General features: G+C 49.3%; 1 protein-coding gene and 1 long non-coding RNA gene across 3 annotated transcripts in view; one reads left to right on the plus strand and one right to left on the minus strand.

Moving 5' to 3' along the window:
- The window catches only part of LOC142499473 (uncharacterized), a 38,436-nt gene extending 25,324 nt beyond the window's left edge, over window positions 1-13,112 (plus strand). Inside the window, exon 3 of the long non-coding RNA XR_012802683.1 lies at window positions 12,888-13,112. This is a non-coding gene — a long non-coding RNA (uncharacterized LOC142499473). The remainder of the gene's footprint in view (window positions 1-12,887) is intronic.
- Window positions 1-23,794, minus strand: part of TET2 (tet methylcytosine dioxygenase 2) — a 188,574-nt gene that overhangs the window by 132,170 nt on the left and 32,610 nt on the right. The window contains exon 1 of one of the 2 annotated variants that reach the window (XM_075608846.1): window positions 4,144-4,267. The exons of the other annotated variant lie outside the window; for it this stretch is intronic. The gene's annotated coding sequence lies outside the window, so the exon portion shown is untranslated. Of the gene's footprint in view, window positions 1-4,143; window positions 4,268-23,794 lie in introns of those variants that run through there. 2 annotated transcript variants of the gene reach the window in all.

The raw sequence follows: 23,794 nt of genomic DNA on the forward strand, positions 1-23,794 counted from the left end.
GAGTGTCATCTTTCTGCACCCCGGACGTGGGGACGGAGCAACTTGCTGCTGAGGCTTGATACTGGGCTACGTGGGAAGGCCAGAGGTTCATTATTGTGTATGTGAGTTCACCTTTTCTTGGATTTCATCTAATAAATGTCATTTTTTTAACCTATACTGAAACCGTGCCTCACTTATCCCCTTCACTGCGGAATCGGGGAGAGATATTGCTTGACTGTAAGCAACCGGGAAGTGAGTTCCTGTTGAAGTCTTGCTTGAGGGCAATCTCCCACGTCCGGTCTACAATCACTTTGGACGGGTTGAGTTAACCCCAAAGATACCTACCCCACACCTTTACTCACACTGGGCCGTGTGAGTATATATATTATTATACTCCATTGACTCAACCATACCTGCTTGTGGACGAGTTAGGACATACCCCAAAAGATACCTATTTTTATTTTTTGCTTACACAGGGCCGTGTAAGTATATTATCTTATGAGCTTTGCCCCTTGTCCACTATATTAGGACATTTTCAGCTGTATATCGTCTGTATTGCACATCTTTTTAATCCCATGCTCCCCCTATCCTGTCTGTTTTTTACGTCTCAATGTCCAGGCGTCTGGTCCCAGACGACTCACCAGCAAATCTGCTCCGCACGCTTGTCTCTTTGTCCCTAGCGGTCTACACAGTAAGGTTGATGCTCGCTACTACTATAGGCCGTCCCTGCAGCACAGCAACCTTTGGTGTCTTCAGGGAACACTCCTGGGGGGCCTACAGGGTAGCCTGTCCTATGCAGGTGGGTCACTGACCCCCTGCACCCACACTCCCTCTCTCTTCACCACCAGGGTCCCCTCTCACTACTTCTCCCTAAACTCTGCAGCAAACGCACTGCACTCACACTGAACCTGCAGCAACCCACTGCACTCACTCTGAACCTGCAGCAACCCACTGCACTCACACTGAACCTGCAGCAACCCACTGCACTCACTCTGAACCTGCAGCAACCCACTGCACTCACACTGAACCTGCAGCAACCCACTGCACTCACTCTGAACCTGCAGCAACCCACTGCACTCACACTGAACCTGCAGCAACCCACTGCACTCACTCTGAACCTGCAGCAACCCACTGCACTCACTCTGAACCTGCAGCAACCCACTGCACTCACACTGAACCTGCAGAAACCCACTGCACTCACACTGAACCTGCAGCAACCGCACTGCACTCACACTGAACCTGCAGCAACCCACTGCACTCACACGGTACCTGCAGCTACACTGCCCTGCACACACACACTGTGCCTACTTGTCAGCGCTCACAGCACTGCTAGCCGTGACACTGACAAGACTGCACACTCACACCTAAGAGCAGGGTCTCTAACCTAGAGGCCGTCCCTCAGTACTTACCCACTACCCTGGTGGGGATTGGGGCCTGCCTGGGATCTGGGGAACTACCTTACCTGGTGTAGGAGCCACTTGCTCCCTACACCCTTCCTTCCCCTTCCTGCTCCCAGCTTCAACTGCCAAACGTGGTCCCCGCAACATTGTAGCCTTCCTCCACAGGAGAAGCTGCAAAACCCTATTTGCTGGCTGGCTGCATGTGATGTGGGTGAAAGGGCAATCCCCAGAGGCTGCTGGGAATTGTAGTCCACTCAGGACCTCTTTAGCATTGGGACCGCGTGCGCTACCCTTACTGCGCCTGCACGACCAATGCGCACGCTCGCGCAACCTGTCATGGCGGCCCCCGCTAGCCGGGTACGCCGCAGAGACTCCGGGGACTCGAAGCGCTCCCTGCTCCGGCCCCCACCTTTGCGTTGTGCCGGCGGGTCCGTCGCTGCCTCCGGCGGCACCCGCGATCGCTCGGCACGCTACAGAGGGGGTCTCTGGAGGCAAAATAAGACCGGGGCTACACTAATGCGTATGAAGCAATTCACATTTACTATGCCATTGTGACCGGGTGCAAATGATGCCACAAGAGGAAAAACAGTTGTAAGAAATGCAACTCAAGTAAGGGTCCTGCAACTCTTAGTGTGTCTCGGAGGGAATATGCTGGTATCGCTGCTTTAAATAAAAAAACAGAGCAATGAAGAAATAAAAAAAAAAAAGAGTGAGAACGTTATGTGTTTTTGTGTGTGACTTTCAGAATGACTACATCCATGCAAGTGTTATAAACACCCACAGGTTTAACAATCGCTTTGGCTGCTGGGTGTCTGCGTGTCTACAAAGTGGGGAAGGAGTAAAAGGAAGAACATGCTGGGACAGCAAAAAGAGCTGGCCAGAGAGCTGCCTTCATTTAAGGCCCATTTCAATAAACACGAACGACGTTATAATCATTTACATTTAGAATGGAAACTGCAAGACAGGGAGCAAAACACCTTTGGACTATATGGAACTCCTGGAGTGTGGCAGCTAGGTAAAGAAGCAGTGCCACGTAAGGTTAATGGCAAGCAATGGCAGTGGTAGTAGCTTGAATCTCGGTGATTAAAACAAGCACCAAAAAAAACAGGTACAATTTACAGCAGGGATTCAGGGTGGCCACATTTTTTTACCGTACTTCCTCCATCCAAATGCACCAGTTTCATGCACGTCACCTCTGTGCCAAAAACCGTATTAGGACAAAGAAGTGGAGGGGAGGATACCAACCGTGTGATAAAACACACTGAAGGCAGAGCATATAAAAACACAGAAACAAACGTCCCAACTCTCCAGGTACATTGCTTACATATATTTAACTATATAAAAACAAGAAACTGATTTTTTAAATAAAGTCAATTGATCGACACATATCACTGCTTACTATTAGCTCATGTTGACCATCAATAGGGCTGTATGTTGTTGTTTATTTATTTTTTAAATGGCGCCACGAGCCTTCATCTAGCATATTAAACATCATGTTGCCACTGGTTCAACTTTTATCCAAGGTGGGACTGTCCCTTTATAGTTTGCTATGGCCTTGCACGGTTGCAAATCTGGGCTATTGTTCTTATGGATGGGAGACATTAAAAACATACCCCTATCAAGCTTCAACTCCCAATGACTTCCGTCCTGTTACAGGGTGGACATCTCACTGTAAAATAGGCTCTGGTTTCAAGTGCATCATTTCAATATTTTTTTTCCATGAAAAATGTAAATAAAGCTAGAAAAAACAATATTGACTAAGCTACTCTGTTGATTCACGCTCAGAGAGATATATTAGAGATAATAGATTTACAAAGTACTGGTGTACACACTGGTGCCACGTTTGAGAGCTTTTCTTTTCCATTTTTTTCCTCTTATAAACAACTTTCGACCACTTTAAATACCAGGCCAGGTATTCATCCAAACCATACAGTAAATGCGATATACTAAGCCACATGTTATAAGCACTGATGCATGCATTCTACTAGTACATTGCTGTTTGGGAGGAAAATCAGAACACACTGCTAACATGCAACAGAAATGTGGGGGGGAAAAAGAGTCATTCTGAACTGTAGGAGTCTGTTGAGAAATATGATGGAAAAAAGTCAAGAAAAATGTATAAAGTAAAAAAAATACACATGATATTGTATGGTAAATATCAACATTACCCTTTTAAAATTGAAGCCATCCTCACTCCTAAATACTGCTTGTAACAAAACTGGAAAAGGCATACATACAGTATATTATTATATTGCATGCTATCATGTACGAAGAATTGTCGAGCACATACATTCTACTCAAAAAGCAAACTGGAACGAACAACAGATGCACATAATATACATAAAGCACTGGAAGACTTGCTATTTGGCTACAGGCGTCCATGACGGAGGTTGGACTTTAAAGATACTGTTTGTCAGTACGTTTAAAAAGGGTGTTGCACCAAAGAGCAAAACCTGTCTTTTTAAAGCTTGCACATACCAAACGCCTCTGGCTTGTGCAGAGAAACATAAAGCCTCTCTTAGCTGCCCTTTAACATGACAGCCTGAAGGAGCCTTATCGTCAGCATGAGGCTTAGGATGGCAATTTTAGCTCATTAATTCACGCACAAGCTGTGGTTGTGAAATAAATAAAGAACCCAGAGAATATACATTAAAAAAACGGTGAGAGTTGACAAGATGCGTCACCATTTAATCTCCAAGATACCTAGGTATCTAAGAGAGAATAATTAAGCAGACACAAATATATATATATATGTATGGATTACCCTTTGTAGGTGGCTCTCTGCTTCGGCGATGTGAGTAGGGAAGAAGTAGCCCTTTTTCAGGCTGCCCTCCTCTTCCACAAGTTTGATTACACTAGGCATGTCTCTTTTGCGGTATAAGCGCTCTAGAAATCCTTGTGCTAGGTCTCAAGTTATTGGTGGCAAGCGGGTCCTTACTGAGCTGTAACTCAGGCTAGCACAGGCTGCAGAGTCACAGTCACATGAAGCATCGCACTGCAAGAGTGTCGCTGTAATGAGGATTTCGGGGGGGGGTGGGGGTGCGGAAGGGAAGAGGATCTGTAACTCGGATGCAAAATAAAAACAACGTGTTTACATTAGTGCGCCGATGCCTAGTTACAATTTTAAAGCCTGCACGTCTCAAAGAGAAGCAGGCTTTTAAATGCACAAATCCACGTTACGCCTTCATTACCTCTGCTATACATAATACATGCTCTTCGTTTTCCATCACAACGCAACAGAACTCCACCTATGTTTTCCCTCAGTACATTATATAATGAGTGCCGGTTTTTCAGGTTTCACCGCAGCGTTTGAGCTCACTATTCAAATGTGTTGCTGCACATGAGAGCCACCACAATTAAGATTTACAGGTACAGTATAGAAAAAAAAAATATGCAAAAGAACTAGCAGAAGACCACATGACAAACATACTGTATGCCAGAAATATACTGTATTCAGGAATTGGATTCCCTGGGTAAATGTGGGTTAAATAGAGAATGCAAATGGAGTTTTTTTTCTCCCCCCTTTGACTTCGGCACTGTGTATGATTGCGACAATCTGTTTTTAATTGTAACAAGGTGGATACTTCATGTCTAGCTGTATGAGCATGAATTAAGTACTACCAGTATAAGCCCTTTCGCTAATACCTTGATGATGGCGTTAGAGCAGGGGTGCTCAACTCCAGTCCTCAAGCCCCCCCGCCCTCCAGCAGGCCAGGTTTTCAGGATATCCCAGCTTCAGCACAGATGGCTCAATCAGAGGCTCGGTGTAGACTGATTGGGCCACCTGAGCTGAAGCAGGGAAATCCTGAAAACCTGACCAGTTGGGTAGGGGGGCTTGAAGACTGGAGCTGAGCACCTAAACGCCTGAGCACCTGAGAACGCCTAAACCGGGCTGCTTCACAAGGGAAGTTGTCACTGCTTGTAATATGGCACACAGTAATAATACTATTTGATAGCACATTCTCGAGTTTGTGCTGTGGTACCAGCTTCATGACTGGTTGCAGTGGTAGCAGGCACTGTGACATGAGACTGACTCATCACAGAGCTGTCAGAGGGCTAGGGAGAGCGGAACCGCTGAGTTACTTCAATGCTGGAAAAGGAACGCACAGATATAACGCCCAGACCACCAAACCCTCCGCCCCCCCCCCCCCCCCGAGATAAAGATGGAGATAGGAATCACTGCAACAAATGGTCTGTTTGTTAATCCGCAGCACTGGTTAAGTAACTGCGCCAAGCCCTCTACAAATATCTGGTGGACAGTTAGAGGATGAGTCTGCAAATAAACAGGTCCGACACAGCAAGTGCCTTGTTTTTTAGTGTCTTTATTTAGACACCAGAAAAATGTGGTACATTTAAAGAAAGAAAGAAAAAAAAAAAAGACAGGTGTAACTATTTTGAAATGATATTTCAAAGTTTGAAAAATGTACATTGATGTTATTGACAATGCTGAGCAAATAAGGCCGTTTGTGAGGGATTGCCCCTTTAACCGAGATTTTTGACATTTAAAGATTCAGTTTTACATACAGTACTTATCAGAAAATCAATTATAATTTCCTCCCGCCTTATAAGCACATACTCTGTCTTACTCTCTCTACTTAAAGTACATGCTGTTCTAGTTAATTCTATGAATAAGGTCCCTCTTGAAGACCCACTCAAATTCCATGGATATTTCATGTAATTACACATGCTCATTTTTAGCAAGCTCACACTTTCAATGAGCAAGTCCAAGTACACACAGATTTCTTACCCTAGGAGAAACGTGGGAGCAAACTTTGCTGCAACAGTAAGTGTAGGAAGTACAGTATATATATATATATATGACCATGCAGAAAGCTTAAGTCTATAGGGAACCATGTTAAAAATGGTTTTTGAAGCAAAAAGTGGCACTGTATGCTCATTTGCATGTCATTTCCCAGAATCCCTTGCTGCAGTGGAAGTGCTGTGTGCTGGGTGATAATGGTGAAAGATGGGGTTGCAGACCTGCCTAAGACATGCAGATGAGCATACAGTTGTATTTACATATACTGTATATATATATATATATATATATATATATATATATATATATATATATATATATATATATATATATACACAGTGGTTGACAAATCACCAAAAAATCTACTCGCCACACAAAAAAATCTACTCGCCACCTAGTACCAAACGTGTGCTGCTTGGGCCAATATTTACTCGCCCGGGGGTTAAATCCACTCGCCCGGGGCGAGCAAATGTATAGGTTTGTCGAACACTGTATATATATATATATATATATATATATATATATATATATATATTATTTTCGTACATTTTTTTTATAGATTTTTCCCCATTATTTTCATTATGGCATGATTTTTTTTTTTTGTTAAACCAGGTTTAATTGCACTGTAGTTAACAATAGCGCTCCTAAATGTTAACCCTTTAGGTACTGCATACTGTCCATGTCACGCATTCCATGCTATTGACTATAGCATTGTTCTGTTTCTTATGAGAAAGAAGAAACATAGAAATCAATAAAATAATTTGGCATAGTGGATGGGCTATAAGGCTGCGGCCCCACTAGTGCTGAGCGGGCGGTGCTTGCGAGGTGACTTGCATATATATATATATATATATATATATATATATATATATATATATATATATATATATATATATATATATATATATATATATATATATATATATATATATATATATATATATATATATAAGTCCCAGCTCACGCTATGCGCGCCCGCGTAGGCACACGCGATGCGCTTAAGTAAATAAAAAATGTATACTTACCTGCTCGCTAAATATTCTGCAATGCCGCCCCCCCCCCGCGCGCGACCACACGCAGGACACCCGCCACGCATGCTTTGAGCGCCAGCGCGTTCAGCGCTAGAGGGGCTGCAGCCTTAGGCTTCTTTGTACACTTCAATTACTGTCACAAACAATAATCCTCAGCTTGTCACACTTCCTTTTATATTATATATATATAGAGGTGCGACGAGCTGAGGCGATATATATACAGTGCTTGACAAATCACCCAAAAATCTACTCGCCGAACCAAAAAATCTACTCGCCACCTAGTCCCGCCCCCAACCCCGCCTCTAGTCCCACCCCCAGCCACGCATTTTTAAAAAAGCCATAAATTAAATAAATTGAATAAATTCCTAGTCAGAACATTCGTTTTTGATATTAGTTTATTTATTGTATTACATTATACTACAATTAGTCCTTGGTGTGTGTGTGTGTGTGTGTGTATAAATGTCGAATCTAGAAAAAAAAAGCCAGATGTGAATGACTAGTTTCCTGCACCCCTTAACTAGTGTCTGGATGCCCCCGCTTCACAATATTTAAAGCAGCAATCCCGTCTGGGATCTTACCTGATCCGCAGACCCTCAAAGTCCAGGTACCCTCATTCCCGCAATGTTATACATTGGAGGGGAGGTGTTCGTTACCTGTCTTCTGGGTTAGGGGGGGTTCGATGTCTTCCGTGTGAAGCTTGAGTCAGATCTGGAAGTAAGCAGTATAGGTTATTTCAGTGTAGTATAGGGCAGTTAAGATATCCAGATCCAGAGTGTGAGAGTGTGTGGGGGAGAGAGCGAGAGTGTGTGGGGGAGAGAGCGAGAGTGTGTGGGGGAGAGAGCGAGAGTGTGTGGGGGAGAGAGCGAGAGTGTGTGGGGGAGAGAGCGAGAGTGTGTGGGGGAGAGAGCGAGAGTGTGTGGGGGAGAGAGCGAGAGTGTGTGGGGGAGAGAGCGAGAGAGCGGGAGAGAGAGAGAGCGGGAGAGAGAGAGAGCGAGAGAGAGAGCGGGAGAGAGAGAGCGGGAGAGAGGGAGAGAGAGAGAGCGGGAGAGAGAGAGCGGGAGAGAGAGAGAGTGGGAGAGAGAGTGGAAGAGTGAGAGTGGGAGAGAGAGTGGGAGAGACAGAGAGTGAGTGGGAGAGACAGAGAGTGAGTGGGAGAGACAGAGAGAGAGTGGGAGAGACAGAGAGAGAGTGGGAGAGACAGAGAGAGAGTGGGAGAGACAGAGAGAGAGTGGGAGAGACAGAGAGAGAGTGGGAGAGACAGAGAGAGAGTGGGAGAGACAGAGAGACAGAGAGTGGGAGAGACAGAGAGACAGAGTGGGAGAGACAGAGAGACAGAGAGTGGGAGAGACAGAGAGACAGAGAGTGGGAGAGACAGAGAGTGGGAGAGAGAGACAGAGAGTGGGAGAGAGAGACAGAGAGAGAGACAGAGAGAGAGACAGAGAGAGAGACAGAGAGAGAGACAGAGAGAGAGAGAGAGACAGATAAAGAGACGTCAAGGCGCCGTGACGTTGACGCTGCTCCGCGCTGATTGGATGTTTTCAGCCGACAGTGCTCTGAAAAACAGCTTGGCTGTCGGCTGAAAACTCCAGCGCCTCAGCACGCCTGCGGACGCTCGCGTGAGCCCCCTCTCAAGGCATCCTCATTGAGTATGCAGGGGCTCAGCACGGAGCGTCCGCACGGCTCAGCGCGGCCTGTCCTTCTATGGACTCGGCCAGAGAGACAGATAGAGAAAGACAGAGAGAGACAGATAGAGAAAGACAGATAGAGAGAGACAGATAGAGAAAGACAGATAGAGAGAGACAGATAGAGAGAGACAGATAGAGAGAGACAGATAGAGAGAGACAGACAGAGAGAGACAGAGAGAGACAGATAGAGAGAGACAGAGAGAGACAGAGAGAGACACACAGAAAAAGAGAGACACACACAGAAAAAGAGAGACACACACAGAAAAAGAGAGACACACACAGAAAAAGAGAGACACACAGAAAAAGAGAGACACACACAGAAAAAGAGAGACACACACAGAAAAAGAGAGACACACACAGAAAAAGAGAGACACACAGAAAAAGAGACACACACAGAAAAAGAGACACACACAGAAAAAGAGACACACAAAAATGAGAGACACACAAAAATGAGAGACACACAAAAATGAGAGACACACAAAAATGAGAGACACACACAAATGAGACACACAAAAATGAGAGACACACAAAAATGAGAGACACACAAAAATGAGAGACACAAAAATGAGAGACACACAAAAATGAGAGACAAAAAAAGAGAGACACAGAACACACACAGAGAGAATGAGAGACAAAGACAGAGAGAGGGCGAGGGCGACACAGGGAGAGGGCGACAGGGAGAAGGCGAGGGCGACAGGGAGAAGGCGAGGGCGACAGGGAGAAGGCGAGGGCGACACAGGGAGAGGGTGACACTCACAGACACACACTCACTCTCACTCACTCACGCAGAGACACACTCACGCAGACACTCACGCAGAGACACACTCACGCAGAAGACTCACAGACACACACTCAGAGACACTCAGAGACACTCAGAGACACACACACAGACACACAGACACACTCAGACACACAGGCACACTGACAGACACACAGGCACACTGACAGACACACAGGCACACTGACAGACACACAGGCACACTGACAGACACACAGGCACACTGACAGACACACAGGCACACTGACAGACACACAGGCACACTGACAGACACACAGGCACACTGACAGACACACAGGCACACTGACAGACACACAGGCACACTGACAGACACACAGGCACACTGACAGACACACAGGCACACTCAGACACACAGGCACACTCAGACACACAGGCACACTCACAGACACACAGGCACACTCACAGACACACAGGCACACTCACAGACACACAGGCACACTCACAGACACACAGGCACACTCACAGACACACAGGCACACTCACAGACACACAGGCACACTCACAGACACACAGGCACACTCACAGACACACACACAGGCACACTGACAGACACACAGGCACACTCACAGACACACAGGCACACTCACACACTCACAGACACTCAGTCTGTCACTCACACACTCACCGGGTCACACGTGGCAGCAGTGGGGTCTCCGCACGGCAGTGGGCCCTCCACATGGCTGGGGTGCCTCTCCAAGACATGGGACACACAGCGCAGCGTGGGCCTCAGCAGCAGCAGAAGCAGGTCCCCCAGCCAGCCTCCCCCCCCCCCCCGAAGCGGCCGACGCCGCAGCACGCTCCCCGGACACCCCCGGGCAGCAAGCGAGGATCGGGGGCAGGTGATTAGGGGGAGATCATGGGCAGGAGGCGGACTGGCGCAGGAGGCGCGCACGGGGGAAGCTGGGTTGGCACTTCCCCCTCCGTCCCACGTGGGGAGCGGAGGGTGCGGGGGGGCTGGATCGCGCGCTTGTTTTGGGCTTCCCCCTCCGTCCCACGTGGGGAGCGGAGGGGGGAGGGTGTGGGGGGCGGGGGGGCTGGATCGCGCGCGGCGCTTGTTTTGGGCTTCCCCCTCTGTCCCACGTGGGGAGCGGAGGGGGGGGGGCTGGGTTGCGCGCGGGGCTTGGTTTGGGCTTCCCCCTCTGTCCCACGTCGGGAGCGGAGGTGATTTGCGCGCGGGGCTTGGTTTGGGCTTCCCCCTCCGTCCCACGTGGGGAGTGGGGGGGGGGGGGAGGGATGCGGGGGATTCTGGGTTGCTGGGGGGAACAGGCAGCGCAAATGGCAGGACACTCTGCTTGCCCTGTGCACGCGCGCCGGGACCACAGGATTTGCCGCCATTTTGTTAAACTTTTTTTTTAACCCAATCAGGGAGGGGGATTATTTATTTATTTAAAAAAAAAAAAATTGGCACGAGCAGGGGAATTCATAGAGCTGCAGCACGGGTCGCCAGCTGCCTAAATCCACTCGCAACGGGCGACTGGTTATCATTATTTGTCGAGCACTGTATATATATATATATATATATATATATATATATATATATATATATATATATATATATTACCCACACGCGCACACAAACACACAATCTGTGCACATATGAGCCGCAGTCCTGCCAACCTAACTCCATGTCACCATCTTGATTCAGCACTAAAACCAATAGACTCTGGTCCCCATTAGTTGTGCCTTTCCAAGGAAAAATGGGCACCTGAAAAGTCAGGACTGCGCCACAGTCTGATAAGATATTGTAGTCACACTAATACACCCCTATATTTGCAAATACTCATTATAAATATGGTTTATTGTTTTAAAAGCGAGATTGGGGTGGGTAGGTGTATCTGACTACTTATCAGTGTGGTGCTGTACCCGTTTGGCAACCAGGAGGGCTGAGGTTCCGCCACGGGGAACCTGGGGTGAATTACTCTTATTACTACTATATGGTGCAGCGCCTCCACCTGCGATGGCTCCCAGCAGAGCGGGAGTTGTTCCTCGAAGGACACATACACATGAACACATGAACACATACACTCGATGTGAAATAGCAAAGGGCTTTACTGAACATAACATATATCTTACACACTTATACTCTAACGCTCATATAACCTTAGTGGCTCGGCCACCCTCATCAGGAGTAACGTCTCCGTTCCCTCACCGCGTGCCCCACACACCGTGTCCATGTATAGTACTATATTGGTATATATATTTGGCCACTTAGCTAGTGTCCCCAAAGAGTTATGCCTAAGGCGGGATCAGCGCCTGTTGACCGGTGTTGGTGCACTTGATGTAATAATACCTTCCAGTCACGGCAGTGACCGGCAACAACTTCGCAAAGGGTCAGACGAATCATCCTGGGTCTCAATGTCCAGCCGTCTGGTCCCAAACGACTCGCCACAACCGCAACTCTGTGCTTTGTCCCTAACTGGTACTCAGTAAGGGTGATGCTTGCTACCACTATAGGGCATCCCTGCAGCACAGCAACCTACGGTGACTTCAGGGATTCTCCTATGGGCTTGCGGGGAAGAACTGTCCTATGCAGGCGGGTCCCTGACCCCCTGCACCCACACTACCTCTCCCTTCACCTCCCGGATCCCCTCTCACTAACTTCTCACTACTACCTGCAGTAACCCACTGTACTCACACAGTACCTGCAGCAACCGCACTGTACTCAACCGGTACCTGCAGCAACCGCCCTGCACTCAACCGGTACCTGCAGCAACCGCACTGCACTGCACTCAACCGGTACCTGCAGCAACCCACTGCACTCACACACTGTGCCTTCTTGTCAGCGCTCACAGCACTGCCAGCCGTGTCACTGACAAGACTGCACACTCACTCACACCTAAGGGCCGTCCCTCAGTACCTACCCACTACCCTAATAGGGATTGGGGCCTGCCTGGGACCTGGGGATCTACCTTACCTGGTGTAGGAGCCACTTGCTCCCTACACCCTGCCTCCCCCTTCCTGCTCCCAGCTCCAACTGCCAAACGTGGTCCCCGCAACATTGTAGCCTTCCTCTACAGGAGAAGCTGCAAAACCCTATTTGCTGGCTGGCTGCACGTGATGTGGGTGAAAGGGCAATCCCCAGAGGCCATGCGCTTTATTATGCTATTTTAGCATTTCCTGCTTGTTTTGAGATATTTTCCCACTGTATTGTAAAAATCTAAAACCAAACCCAAACAGATCAAATTTTGTCAAAGCCAGAAACAAAACATTATTCTTGTTTGTTTTTGTTTTTAGAACTAATACCAAAACCCGAGTGAAAGTGCCCATACTTACTGGTTACAAAATGGTGCCTCCTACAGAACAGAAATACAGAGATGCAGAACACTGAACATTGCATTGCACGGAGGAAAATCATGAAGTCCATTACTCGGGTGATTTACCTTGATTGCTATTGATATTTCGATCTTTTCTTGATATTGTGTATTAATAAACACACAAAAGAATTACCTTACATGAAAACATTCAGATTAGGGTTTTTTGTAACTGTGGTGTAGCCTGTTTTAAGTTTGGAACACTGCAACTAGGCCTTCAACCCTTAGGCTTTCCTCACAACGTTCCCTGTATTTCACAGTGCTGGCAGGTCGAGAGCGCTTATGTCATTCAGGGTCCATTGTGCCATTTGTGCTAATTTTCTAGAGCGAGGTGGCAAATGTTATCGGATCCACTCCACTTCCATTCAAGTCACTGGGGGCATGTTGTAACTGTAAGGATTCTGCTCAATCCGTGCTGGGTTTTGCTGCCAGTTCAGGTTTTCCAGACTGCCTGCCCTTTCTGCTCAAACTGGCCATTTTATGTACTGGCAGCCTGCTATATAAGGCTGCAGTTCCTGGAGGGAGTCGCATAGTAAAGTTCTGTTTGCTGAAGCTCCGTTTGATCTTCGCAGTCACGCATTACCCTTTCGCCTATTTGGAATCCCTGTTGCTGACCCCAGACAGTGACCCCGACCTCACTGCCTTCCCTGACCTTTTGCCTGTAGCCTGGGCTCTGCACCTCTGCCGTCTGCCCTTTTGCCTGTCCCCTGGACTCTGCACCACTACCGCCAGCCCTGACCTCTGCCTGCTTACCGACTACGAATACTCTTACAGGACTCTGTCCCTGGGCTCTGGTCAGTTATTCTGCATTCCTACCTCAGCCCTGCGGATCCGCTTCCTGATTGGAGATGAGCACCATCACAGTACTCATGTGATCGCTACCCAGGGAATGTTCGGCCTCCAGGGAGTGAGGACTTTTTCTGTATTTCAGTGCCGAGGCCTTACTTGCCATGCAGTCCTCAACTGCAAGTACCTTCCCCACTTTATACTGTGAAAATATAGAGAGCAAAAGACAGGGAAAAACGCCAATAGTGAAGGACAGTTTAATAAAATTTGTCAATAAAAGTAATAACTCAAAAACAAATAGTCAGTCAGCTTATCTGTAAGAAGCCTGTTTATTTCTGAGTGTATAAGACATTTGTTTACTTTTATTGCCACATCTTATTAATAGGTACTACACTGTGGAGTTTTTTCCTGTCTATTGCACTCTATGAACAGAAAAATGGGAGAAACAGCCCCCAGCGATGCTAACCAGAAAAATGTCCATGTAAAAATATATTCGACATATGAACCACAAGATCTCCCTTTGTTTTGCTTGTAGGCAGTTATATAAGCCCCGGTAATCAATATCCCACATAGTCAATGGTATATATTGTAATCCAAGCACGTTAGAGACACCACATAGTGTGCTTACTCAATAGCCTTGCGAACAAGGTAAGTCTTAGGTGAGTATGCAGTGGTCAACATATCAGCCAATAGTAACAATAACATGGCAAGTGTAGCAAGTGCATGCAAATGAACGGTTACTCACTCGATACACCGTGGGAATCCGGGCACTGTCGGCGTGCTCCTATCAGACAAGGTCAATGAAGAAATGGAGTGAAAGAGGCGCTGCAGCTGCCTTGGAGAAAAAAAAACGTGAACCGGACTGCTGTCTTCTTGGTACAAAAGATTGCTTTAATGGCACATTAAAAACAGCAAGAGAAAACTCTTACGCGTTTCGCGCGGTACACCGCTCTATCAAAGATACATTTATAGAGCAGCAACAGGAGTCTCACGTTCTTAAAATGTAGATTATGTCTTCGATATTACCAAGTGTATTCTCACACAAGACGTCATATTTAGCGGCACACAATGATTCATTCATGGTTAATGTTAACAGCTCTGTCCGCAATACATTAAACAAACAGAAAACATGGATTTTTATATTTATGGCATACTGAGTGCATGAAAACAACAACTTGTGTAGAATAACTTAATTTCAATAATAACTTAATGTCCTATAGCGCTTTCTCCCAATGGAACTCAAAGCGCTTCACAATTTCAATCTATGATTCTGGTGCCTGAGGCACAGGGAGATAAAGTGACTTGCCCAAAGTCACAAGGAGCCGACACAAAGATTTGAACCAGGTTCCCAATTCAAACTCAATGTCAGTGGTCTCAGAGTCAGTGTCGTTACTCACTGAGCTGCTCCTTCGGCCCTGAATAGGATTTTCAATTACAATAAAAGCAACTCTTTCTGCATTTGCTTTCACTTTACACTGTAAATATTTATTTTTACTGTTTAGCAGGTGACACAGATTATTATTATTATTTTTTTAATACTGGCAACCAATATAAAAAATGTCCAACACATTTATTTGTAAGGGATGCAAACGTACCTCTACTACAAAGCCCCTATACCACGGGTCACAACACAATTGAGCATCAAATAAGCACATACTAACCAAACATTATGAGTGTACCCCCTTTCCTGCCAGCTGAGTTAATTTTAAAGCAGTGGTGGGCATGTATGCAAATCAAACTCCTTGACTAGCATTATAACCCATTTCCTTACAATTCGAAAACGGAAAACACTTATTACTAAATAAATGACTTTGAAAGAAAATACTCAATATTGCCTCCTTTCTGGATTTGTTTCCATTGTAAGCCCAAACCTAGCCATCTTTATAAAGGGAGATGGTGGCACTCTCGGTCGTGCTTAAGGATGGAATGGGACATGAAGGTAGACTTGCCCCTTTGCCATTATCATGAACGTGGCCATGAGAAGCTCCAGTTTCCAGAGTGGGCTGACACATACTGAATACAGCTAAACCCCGTTATAACGCGCCTCGTTATACCGCGATTCGGTTATAACGCGGTTTTCCCGTGGCTCCCGTTTAAAAAAAAAAAAAAATTTAAAAAAAAATTTTTTTTTTTCATTTTTTTTTTTTGCACACTGCACACACTGCACACACTGCACACACTCACTGCACACACACTGCTCATTGCTCACACTGCCACACTGCACACACACTGCACACACACTGCTCATTGCTCACACTGACACACTGCACACACACTGCACACTGCACACACACTGCTCATTGCTCACACTGCACACACTGACACACTGCACACACACTGCTCATTGGACACACTGCACACACACTGCACACTGCACACACACTGCTCATTGGACACACTGCACACACACTGCACACTGCACACACACTGCTCATTGCTCACACTGCACACACTGACACACTGCACACACACTGCACACTGCACACACTGACACACTGCACACACACTGCTCATTGGACACACTGCACACACACTGCACACTGCACACACACTGCTCATTGCTCACACTGCACACACTGACACACTGCTCATTGGACACACTGCACACACACTGCACACTGCACACTGCTCACACTGCACACACTGACACACTGCACACACACTGTACACTGCACACACACTCCTCATTGCTCACACTGCACACACACTCACACACACTCACACACACTCACACACACTTACGCACACACACTCACACACACTCCCACGCACACTTACGCACACTTACGCACACTCACACACACTTACACACACTTACACACACTTAGACACTCACAGACACTCACAGACACTCACACACACTCACACACACTCACACACACTTACACACACTTAGACACTCACAGACACTCACACACTCTTACACACACTTACACACACTTACACACACACTCACTTACACACACTCACACCCACATACACACACCCATATACACACACACACTTTCTCTCCCATATATACATACACACACACACACTCTCTCACTCTACACAGACGGGGGGTGGGGTCGGAGCACAGGAAAGGCCGCGACCAGCACCACCACCCGCTCCCCCCCCCTCCTCCCGCGCAGGCAGCGGGAGCGCCAGGGACAGCGGTGGGGAGAAGAAACCCCCCGCTACCACCTCCATGCAGGCAGCGGGATCTGAGGTAAGCGGCGACCTGAGGGACATCCCCGCTCTCATCTCCTGCCCCGCGGGCTGTCACGCGGTGACAGGGGGAAGCGGGGACAGGAGGGACATCCCCGCTCCCATCTCCTGCCCCGCGGCCTGTCACGCGGTGACAGGGGGAAGCGGGGACAGGAGGGACATCCCCGCTCCCATCTCCTGCCCCGCGGCCTGTCACGCGGTGACAGGGGGAAGCGGGGACAGGAGGGACATCCCCGCTCCCATCTCCTGCCCCGCGGCCTGTCCCGCGGTGACAGGGGGAAGCGGGGAGCGGAGGGACATGCCCGCTCCCATCTCCTGTCCCGCGGGATGAATATGCGCTAAAGCGCGGCGGCCATTTTTTTTTCTCGCGACCCCGTTAGTAACGCGGTGGTCTCGGGGTGGACCCCGAGACCCGCGTTATAACGGGGTTTAGCTGTATAAGGTTTCCTGGGATTCTCCTACTCCTGATCCCTTTACCAGGAAGGAAACCATATGAACGTTGCCTTCATTTCCCCACTCTGCTTCTAGAGTTATGGTTTCAAAGGAGTGATCCAAGCGGGTCTTTTTATTTATTTGTCCCTGCATTGAAGAAGGGGGGTCTCTGGAGCTGAACCCCATTAATTTCAGCTTCGGGGACCCCGTGCTTCTCGCGCTACCTCCATAGGGGGTGCTGGTATCTCGGAAAAGTTTAAAGCTCCAGTCAGAATGTAGGAGCTTTGGAACGCCAACGTTGCCTGAACCCCATCTAGCGAGCTGAAGGGGCTACCGGCACCCCCAACGGAGGTCATTATCTCGGGAAGCAGGAGTTTCAGCTGAAATTAATGGGGTTCAGCCTCAGAGATCCGCTGCTTCAATCCTATGCACACACAAAAAGGAGAAAGAAACGGCCTGTTTGAATTATAATTATTATCTTAAAGCGGCAATCCAATCAAACTGAGCAAACATTGTAACAAAAGGTGCATTTCTGGAGAATGCAATCAGTCAGGTTTAACAGGCCAAAACACTGCACATATTTCTACTTTATTACACCCATTGTAACATTGCACTCCTGCAGCATCGAAAATAATTCTCCAAAACAGATTTGTGTTTGGGGGGTATGAAACTACTTACTTACAGTACATTTATACCACAACTTCTGACCACTATTCAGCAGTGAAAGTAAACATATTAATTTCGTTCCGGACAGTTGCAAGTGTGGGCAGGGAGCCATAGTTTGCACTAAAATCTGGGCCTGATAGCAGGTTAAGGAGCATACACCAAGTACTAGATCCTACAATCCACAACAGGGTAGTCACTGCATACTGTAGCAGGCACACCAAAGATTATTACCAAACAATAGCAATGCAGGGATGTAACGGACTAACATGTATTGCGCTTCACTGAACATTAAAGCAGCGATCCACTCTGCCCTTTTTTGGGGGAGGAGGAATGAGGGAGAGGGTAATATATGTTTTTTTATTACCTGAACCATGGGGTGGCCTCGGCGTGGATCTGCAGTGCCCTGATCTCCGAGGAGCTCGTGGTTCCCGAGACACCGTCAGTTTTCTCCCCCCGGGCAACAATACTGTACTCCTGGATTTGAGCATTTTTTTAGGTGGGGGCGGGGTATTTAAATTACTTGAACTGGGGGAACAGATCCATGGTGCTCTAACCTCTAGAGCCAAGGTGGGCAACCCTGTCGCCAATCGCCAGAAGTGGCAAATTGGCCATGAAAGTGTGGCGAATTTCAGTTTGCCAGCTCCCACAGTAAAATGAACGTTTTCCTGCCTGATAGTGTGCGGGTTTCCGCTTTCTGAAGGAGTCAACGAAGTGAACCAGCCTATTTTGATCTGGTTCAATACTGATTGGCCGGCGAAGCCGGCCAATTCAGTTAAACAGCAATTCTACTTGTTGCCAAGTAGAACAAAGAAAAACCAGTCAAACAAATATATAAGGGAATCAACAAGTGCACTGTAAAAAATGCACTTAAAAAAGAAGGGTTAACTCAGAAGAACCCATGATGGAGGATACTGAGCAGAGCACCCCGCCTAACGCCCACTGGGAGGCAAACTCCGAAACCGTCCCAGCGGACTCGGCGTACGTGAACTCTGCCCGAATACGGGAGTGCACCAGCGCCCGGAACACTGCCACGATGTTCGTTGGGACCCCCTTCTCCAAACGCTGCTTCCTGGTCTTGTAAATGGCTACCTTAGCCACTGCCAGGAGCAGGTTGACTAGGAGATCCCTAGGCTTATTGTCTCGGGACACTGGGCACCCAAAAATAAAATGATGAGGGGAAAAACCCAGCCAGAACTGCAGAAGAAGGCTCCTCAAGGTGGATAAGAGGGGCTGCAGTCTGGCGCAGCTCAGATAAATGTGGAATACGGACTCCCGCTCGCCACAGAAGGGACAGGCAGCGGGGGAGTCCGTGAAGTGTGCCAAATACTCTCCTGTGCTCAGTGCACCGTGGAGGACCCTCCAACTCAAATCCCCGGCGGGACGGGGAATCAAAGCTGAATAGAGCTCTCTCCACCGGGGTCTCTCGCCCTCATTCCCAAAAAATACCCGCCTCCAGATGGTATCTGGGCGGGTGACAAGGGCGAGGTAGTGCACTATATGGAGCACCAGAGAATACAGGACTTTCCTTGGCATGCCGCGAAAACATGCCGGGGACAAAGAGGAGCCCGAGGGGGTTGCCGTGGTTTGGGTTCCACGCAAAGAGCCGGAGAGCTAGGATTGAAAGGTTGACAAGGCTCTCCGGTCTGCAATACCCCCTCGATGAAGGTGCGTGAGTTGGGGTGGATGGCATCTTTAATCTCCTGGATCAAACGACGAGGGACGCGGGCAGTAAGCAAACCCATACGGGGCGCGAGCTCCTCTGCTCCTACCCAGTCCCGCCGCTCATAGTCCAGGAGATCCCCGACTCTGGTCACCTGCGCCAGGATTAGCCGGCGGCAAATAGAGGGTGAATCCAACAGCCGAGCCCCCACTGCCGGATTATACAGCAGGGGCTCAGCGAGGAAATCAACCCCCACCGCCTGTTCCTTCCTGGTCGCGGAGACCAGTTTCCAGGCCTTCAGTAAGTCCCGGTAGTATGCCGGCAGCACCGAGAGGTTTCTACCTAAACCCTCGGGCCTGATGAAAAAAAGTTGCCGGTCATACCTCATATTGCGCAGCTGGCGAAAGAAAAAGGTCGCCAGCTTGCAACACTGCGGAGACGGATCTGCGAATAGGTATCTCTGCAGGTACTGGAGGCGGAAAGTGTGTAACTGGGAGCGGACACACACCACTCCCTGTCCACCCTCCTCCAAAGGGAGACACGCAACTCCCGCAGAGACCCAATGCTTCCCCATCCAGAGAAAATCCATTAATCTCCACTGGATCTTGTTGATAAATTCGGGGGGCGGACCCATGGCTATCAGCCGGTGCCAAAGCTGACTGGCCACCAGCTGATTAATCACCAGGGTCCTTCCCCTAAGGGAAAGCATTCTCGACAGATACACCCATGACCCCAGACGAGCAATGACCCGTTCTTCAAGATCACTGAAGTTTTCTGGGGCCGGGTCCTCCGCAGCAGACAGGTAGACTCCCAGATACTTGAGAGTATCGCTCTCCCACGAGACATTCCGAAACGTGGGGGGCAAAGAGTCCACCTGTAAGGGACCCACCAATATGCCGGAGCACTTGGACCAGTTCATCCGAGCAGAAGAGGCCGCGGTGTAGACCTCTTGGCACGCTTGTGCCCGCTCTAGATCATCTAGGTCCTGGGCCACGAGGAGCACGTCATCGGCATAAGCCGACAGGACTACTCGCATGTCGGGCTCCCGCAGCACCAGCCCGGTGAGCCTCCTCCTCAGTAGGCAGAGGAAGGGCTCAATGGCCAGCGCGTACAGTTGCCCAGACAGGGGGCACCCTTGACGTACTCCCCGACCAAACACAAAAGGTGCCGTCAGGGACCAGTTGATCTTCACCAGACACTGCAGAGGCGTACAGCATCTGGAGAAAGCCCACAAATTGTGGGCCAAAGCCAAACGCCCGCAGCGTCTGCATAAGGTAACGGTGATCCACTCTGTCAAACGCCTTCTCCTGATCTAGGGACAGGAAGGCGAGTGATAGACCAGTCCTCTGCGCGTAGTGCATCAGGTCCCGGACCAGAAAAATGTTGTCATGAATGCTCCGGCCCGGGACAGTATAGGACTGGTCGGGGTGAATCACCTCTGCCAGCACGGACTTGAGCCTCAGCGAAAGCGCTTTGGCTACGATCTTATAGTCCTTGCTGAGCAGTGAGACCGGTCGCCAATTAGAGATCTGACGGAGATCCCCCTTCTTCGGCAGCAAAGACAGTATTGCCCGCCGACACGAAAGTGGCATCTCACCGATCTCAAGGGCTTCAGCTAGGACCTCGGTGAAATCAGGTCCCAGCATCTCCCAGAAAGACCGGAAGAACTCCACAGTCAGCCCGTCTAGCCCCGGCGCTTTTCCGTGGGACATGAGACTGAGGGCTTCAGAGAGCTCGGCCAGAGTCAAAGGTAACTCAAGCGGCTCCCTTCCATCCTCACTGACCGTCGGAAGCCCCTCCCATAAGACCCTGCATTTATCTGGCTGGATGGACTCCGGAGAGAAAAGATCTACATAGAATCTCCGGGTTCTGTCCCGGATGCTCTCCGGGTCAGTCAGAGGGGTACCGTCCTCTGCCAACAGGCATGTGATATGTCTACGGTTTCCCCTCTTTTTCTCCAGCGCGTAGAAGAGGCGCGACCCGCGATCCATCTCTCGAAGGAAGTTGATGCGGGATCGCACATACGCCCCCCGAGGTCTCCGATCTTCCATGTCCCGGAGAGTGCACTTCCTCTCCACGTACATACTCTGCAGGTATTGGTCTCCTGCCACAGACAGCCGCTTCTCGAGATCGAGCACCTCCTCCCTGAGGGCCTCGATCTCAGCATCACGCCGCCCGCTGGCACCTTTTGTGTACTCCTGACACACAAGGCGCAGATGAACCTTACCCACGTCCCACCACTGCTCTAACGTGGCAAAGTTTGACCTGCAACCTCTCCAGGCCATCCAAAAGTCTCGGACCGTCGTCGCAAACCCCTTGTCCTCCAACAACGTATTGTTGAAGTGCCAATATGCGGCCGAGGGTGCTGCAGGTAGCAGCGTCACCGTCACGGACGCACAATTGTGGTCCGAAAACGGCGCCAGCCTAATGGCACTGGACTGGGCTCGTGACAGGCTGTGGCTGGAAATATACAGCCTGTCGATCCGGGACCAGGACATCCGTTCACCCCTAAACACCCTAACATGGGTGAACTCAGTGGATGCCTCAGGATGTTGTTCTCGCCAGACGTCTACCAAGGAGTAGCGGGTGATGACCTCCCGCAAGGCCGACGCAGAACACGGGTGTGGCTCCGGACCATTCCGGTCTTTGCGAGCCTCGAGGGTACAGTTAAAATCACCCCGAGCACCACGTATTCGTCTGCGTCGACTGTCTCCAGGTATTTAGACATTCTGACGAAGAACTGCCTTCTCAGGGGTCCGGTGGCAGGAGCATACACGTTCAGGAAATTAAACGTGTAGTCCTCGTGTCGGACCCTGATATGCAACAGGCGACCTGCAACAACAGCTTTGGCAAGCAGCAGCTCAGGTTGAAAGGATTCAGAGAACAGGGTCACCACCCCACAAGATGTCGAAGTGAGGTGGCTGAAAAAGACCTTGCCTCGCCACTCCAGATGCCAGCTGGCTTCAGCCTTTGGAGTGGTATGGGTTTCCTGCAGGAAACTCACAGAATACTTTCCCTTTTGTAAAAAGGAGAGTACCTGGAACCTGCGAAACCCATCCTTACATCCATTTACGTACCGATGCTCAAAGCCATTGGTAATCAAGAGTCTTGCTTCCCATAGGCGCTCAGGGTACTACACCCCGAGAAGCCTTTAACGTGCTCTCGAAACACTTTGTTAAACTTTAGGACCCGAGTATGTTCGATAGTCCCGGAAAGTTTGGCCTTGTGGTTAGCCTTGATATATACTCTGAGAGAGTGGAGAATGATCGAAGCATCCTTCCACCTCTCAAGGGCCAACTGCACCTTCGTATGTCCGTGTCTACAGAGGGTATCATCCAGGAAACTATCTAGCTCCCGGGCAGGGATAATGGGGATCTAGGAGTCCACCGACTCCATGGTGCCAGAGGACTCCCCTCTGAGCCGCAACTCCCCAAGCTCCTCTTGGCTGGAGAATTCAAGACCCCCGTCCTTCTCTGCGGGGGCCTCTCTCAGCCCTAAATTGGATCCCCTCCTCTGTGTTTCCACGAGGGGGTCCACTGTGCTCTCCACCTCCATCCCCGAGTCAGGATGTTCAGGGGCAGCTGGTGGCGACATGTCAGAGGCAGTGGTCTCCCGAGAGTCCTCGGGGGCCACAGAAGCACACATGCCACGGGTGTTCGCATCACCCGCGGGAGGGCACTCACCAACCGCGGGAGAGCCCTCACCATCCACGGGAGGGCCTCCACCGTCCGCGGGAGGGCCCTCACCGTCCGCGGGAGGGCCCCCACCATCCGCGGGAGGGCACCCACCGTCCGCGGGAGGGCACCCACCATCCGCGGGAGGGCCCCCACCATCCGCGGGAGGGCCCCCACCATCCGCGGGAGGGCCCCCACCATCCGCGGGAGGGCACCCACCATCCGCGGGAGGGCTCTCACCAACCATGGGGGGGCACTCCTTAGCAAGGGCTTCATAGGGAGGGTCTTTCCCAGCGTTCACTCCCAACAAAGTGCCTGCCCAAAACTCTGCACCAAGAGGGTTCAGGTCAGACAACTCCCAGATGTAATCTGATGTGCTCACCACAACACCTCCAAACCCTCATC

The sequence above is a fragment of the Ascaphus truei genome, chromosome 1, assembly GCF_040206685.1.
Source record: "Ascaphus truei isolate aAscTru1 chromosome 1, aAscTru1.hap1, whole genome shotgun sequence".
In the NCBI taxonomy this organism is placed as follows: domain Eukaryota; kingdom Metazoa; phylum Chordata; class Amphibia; order Anura; family Ascaphidae; genus Ascaphus; species Ascaphus truei.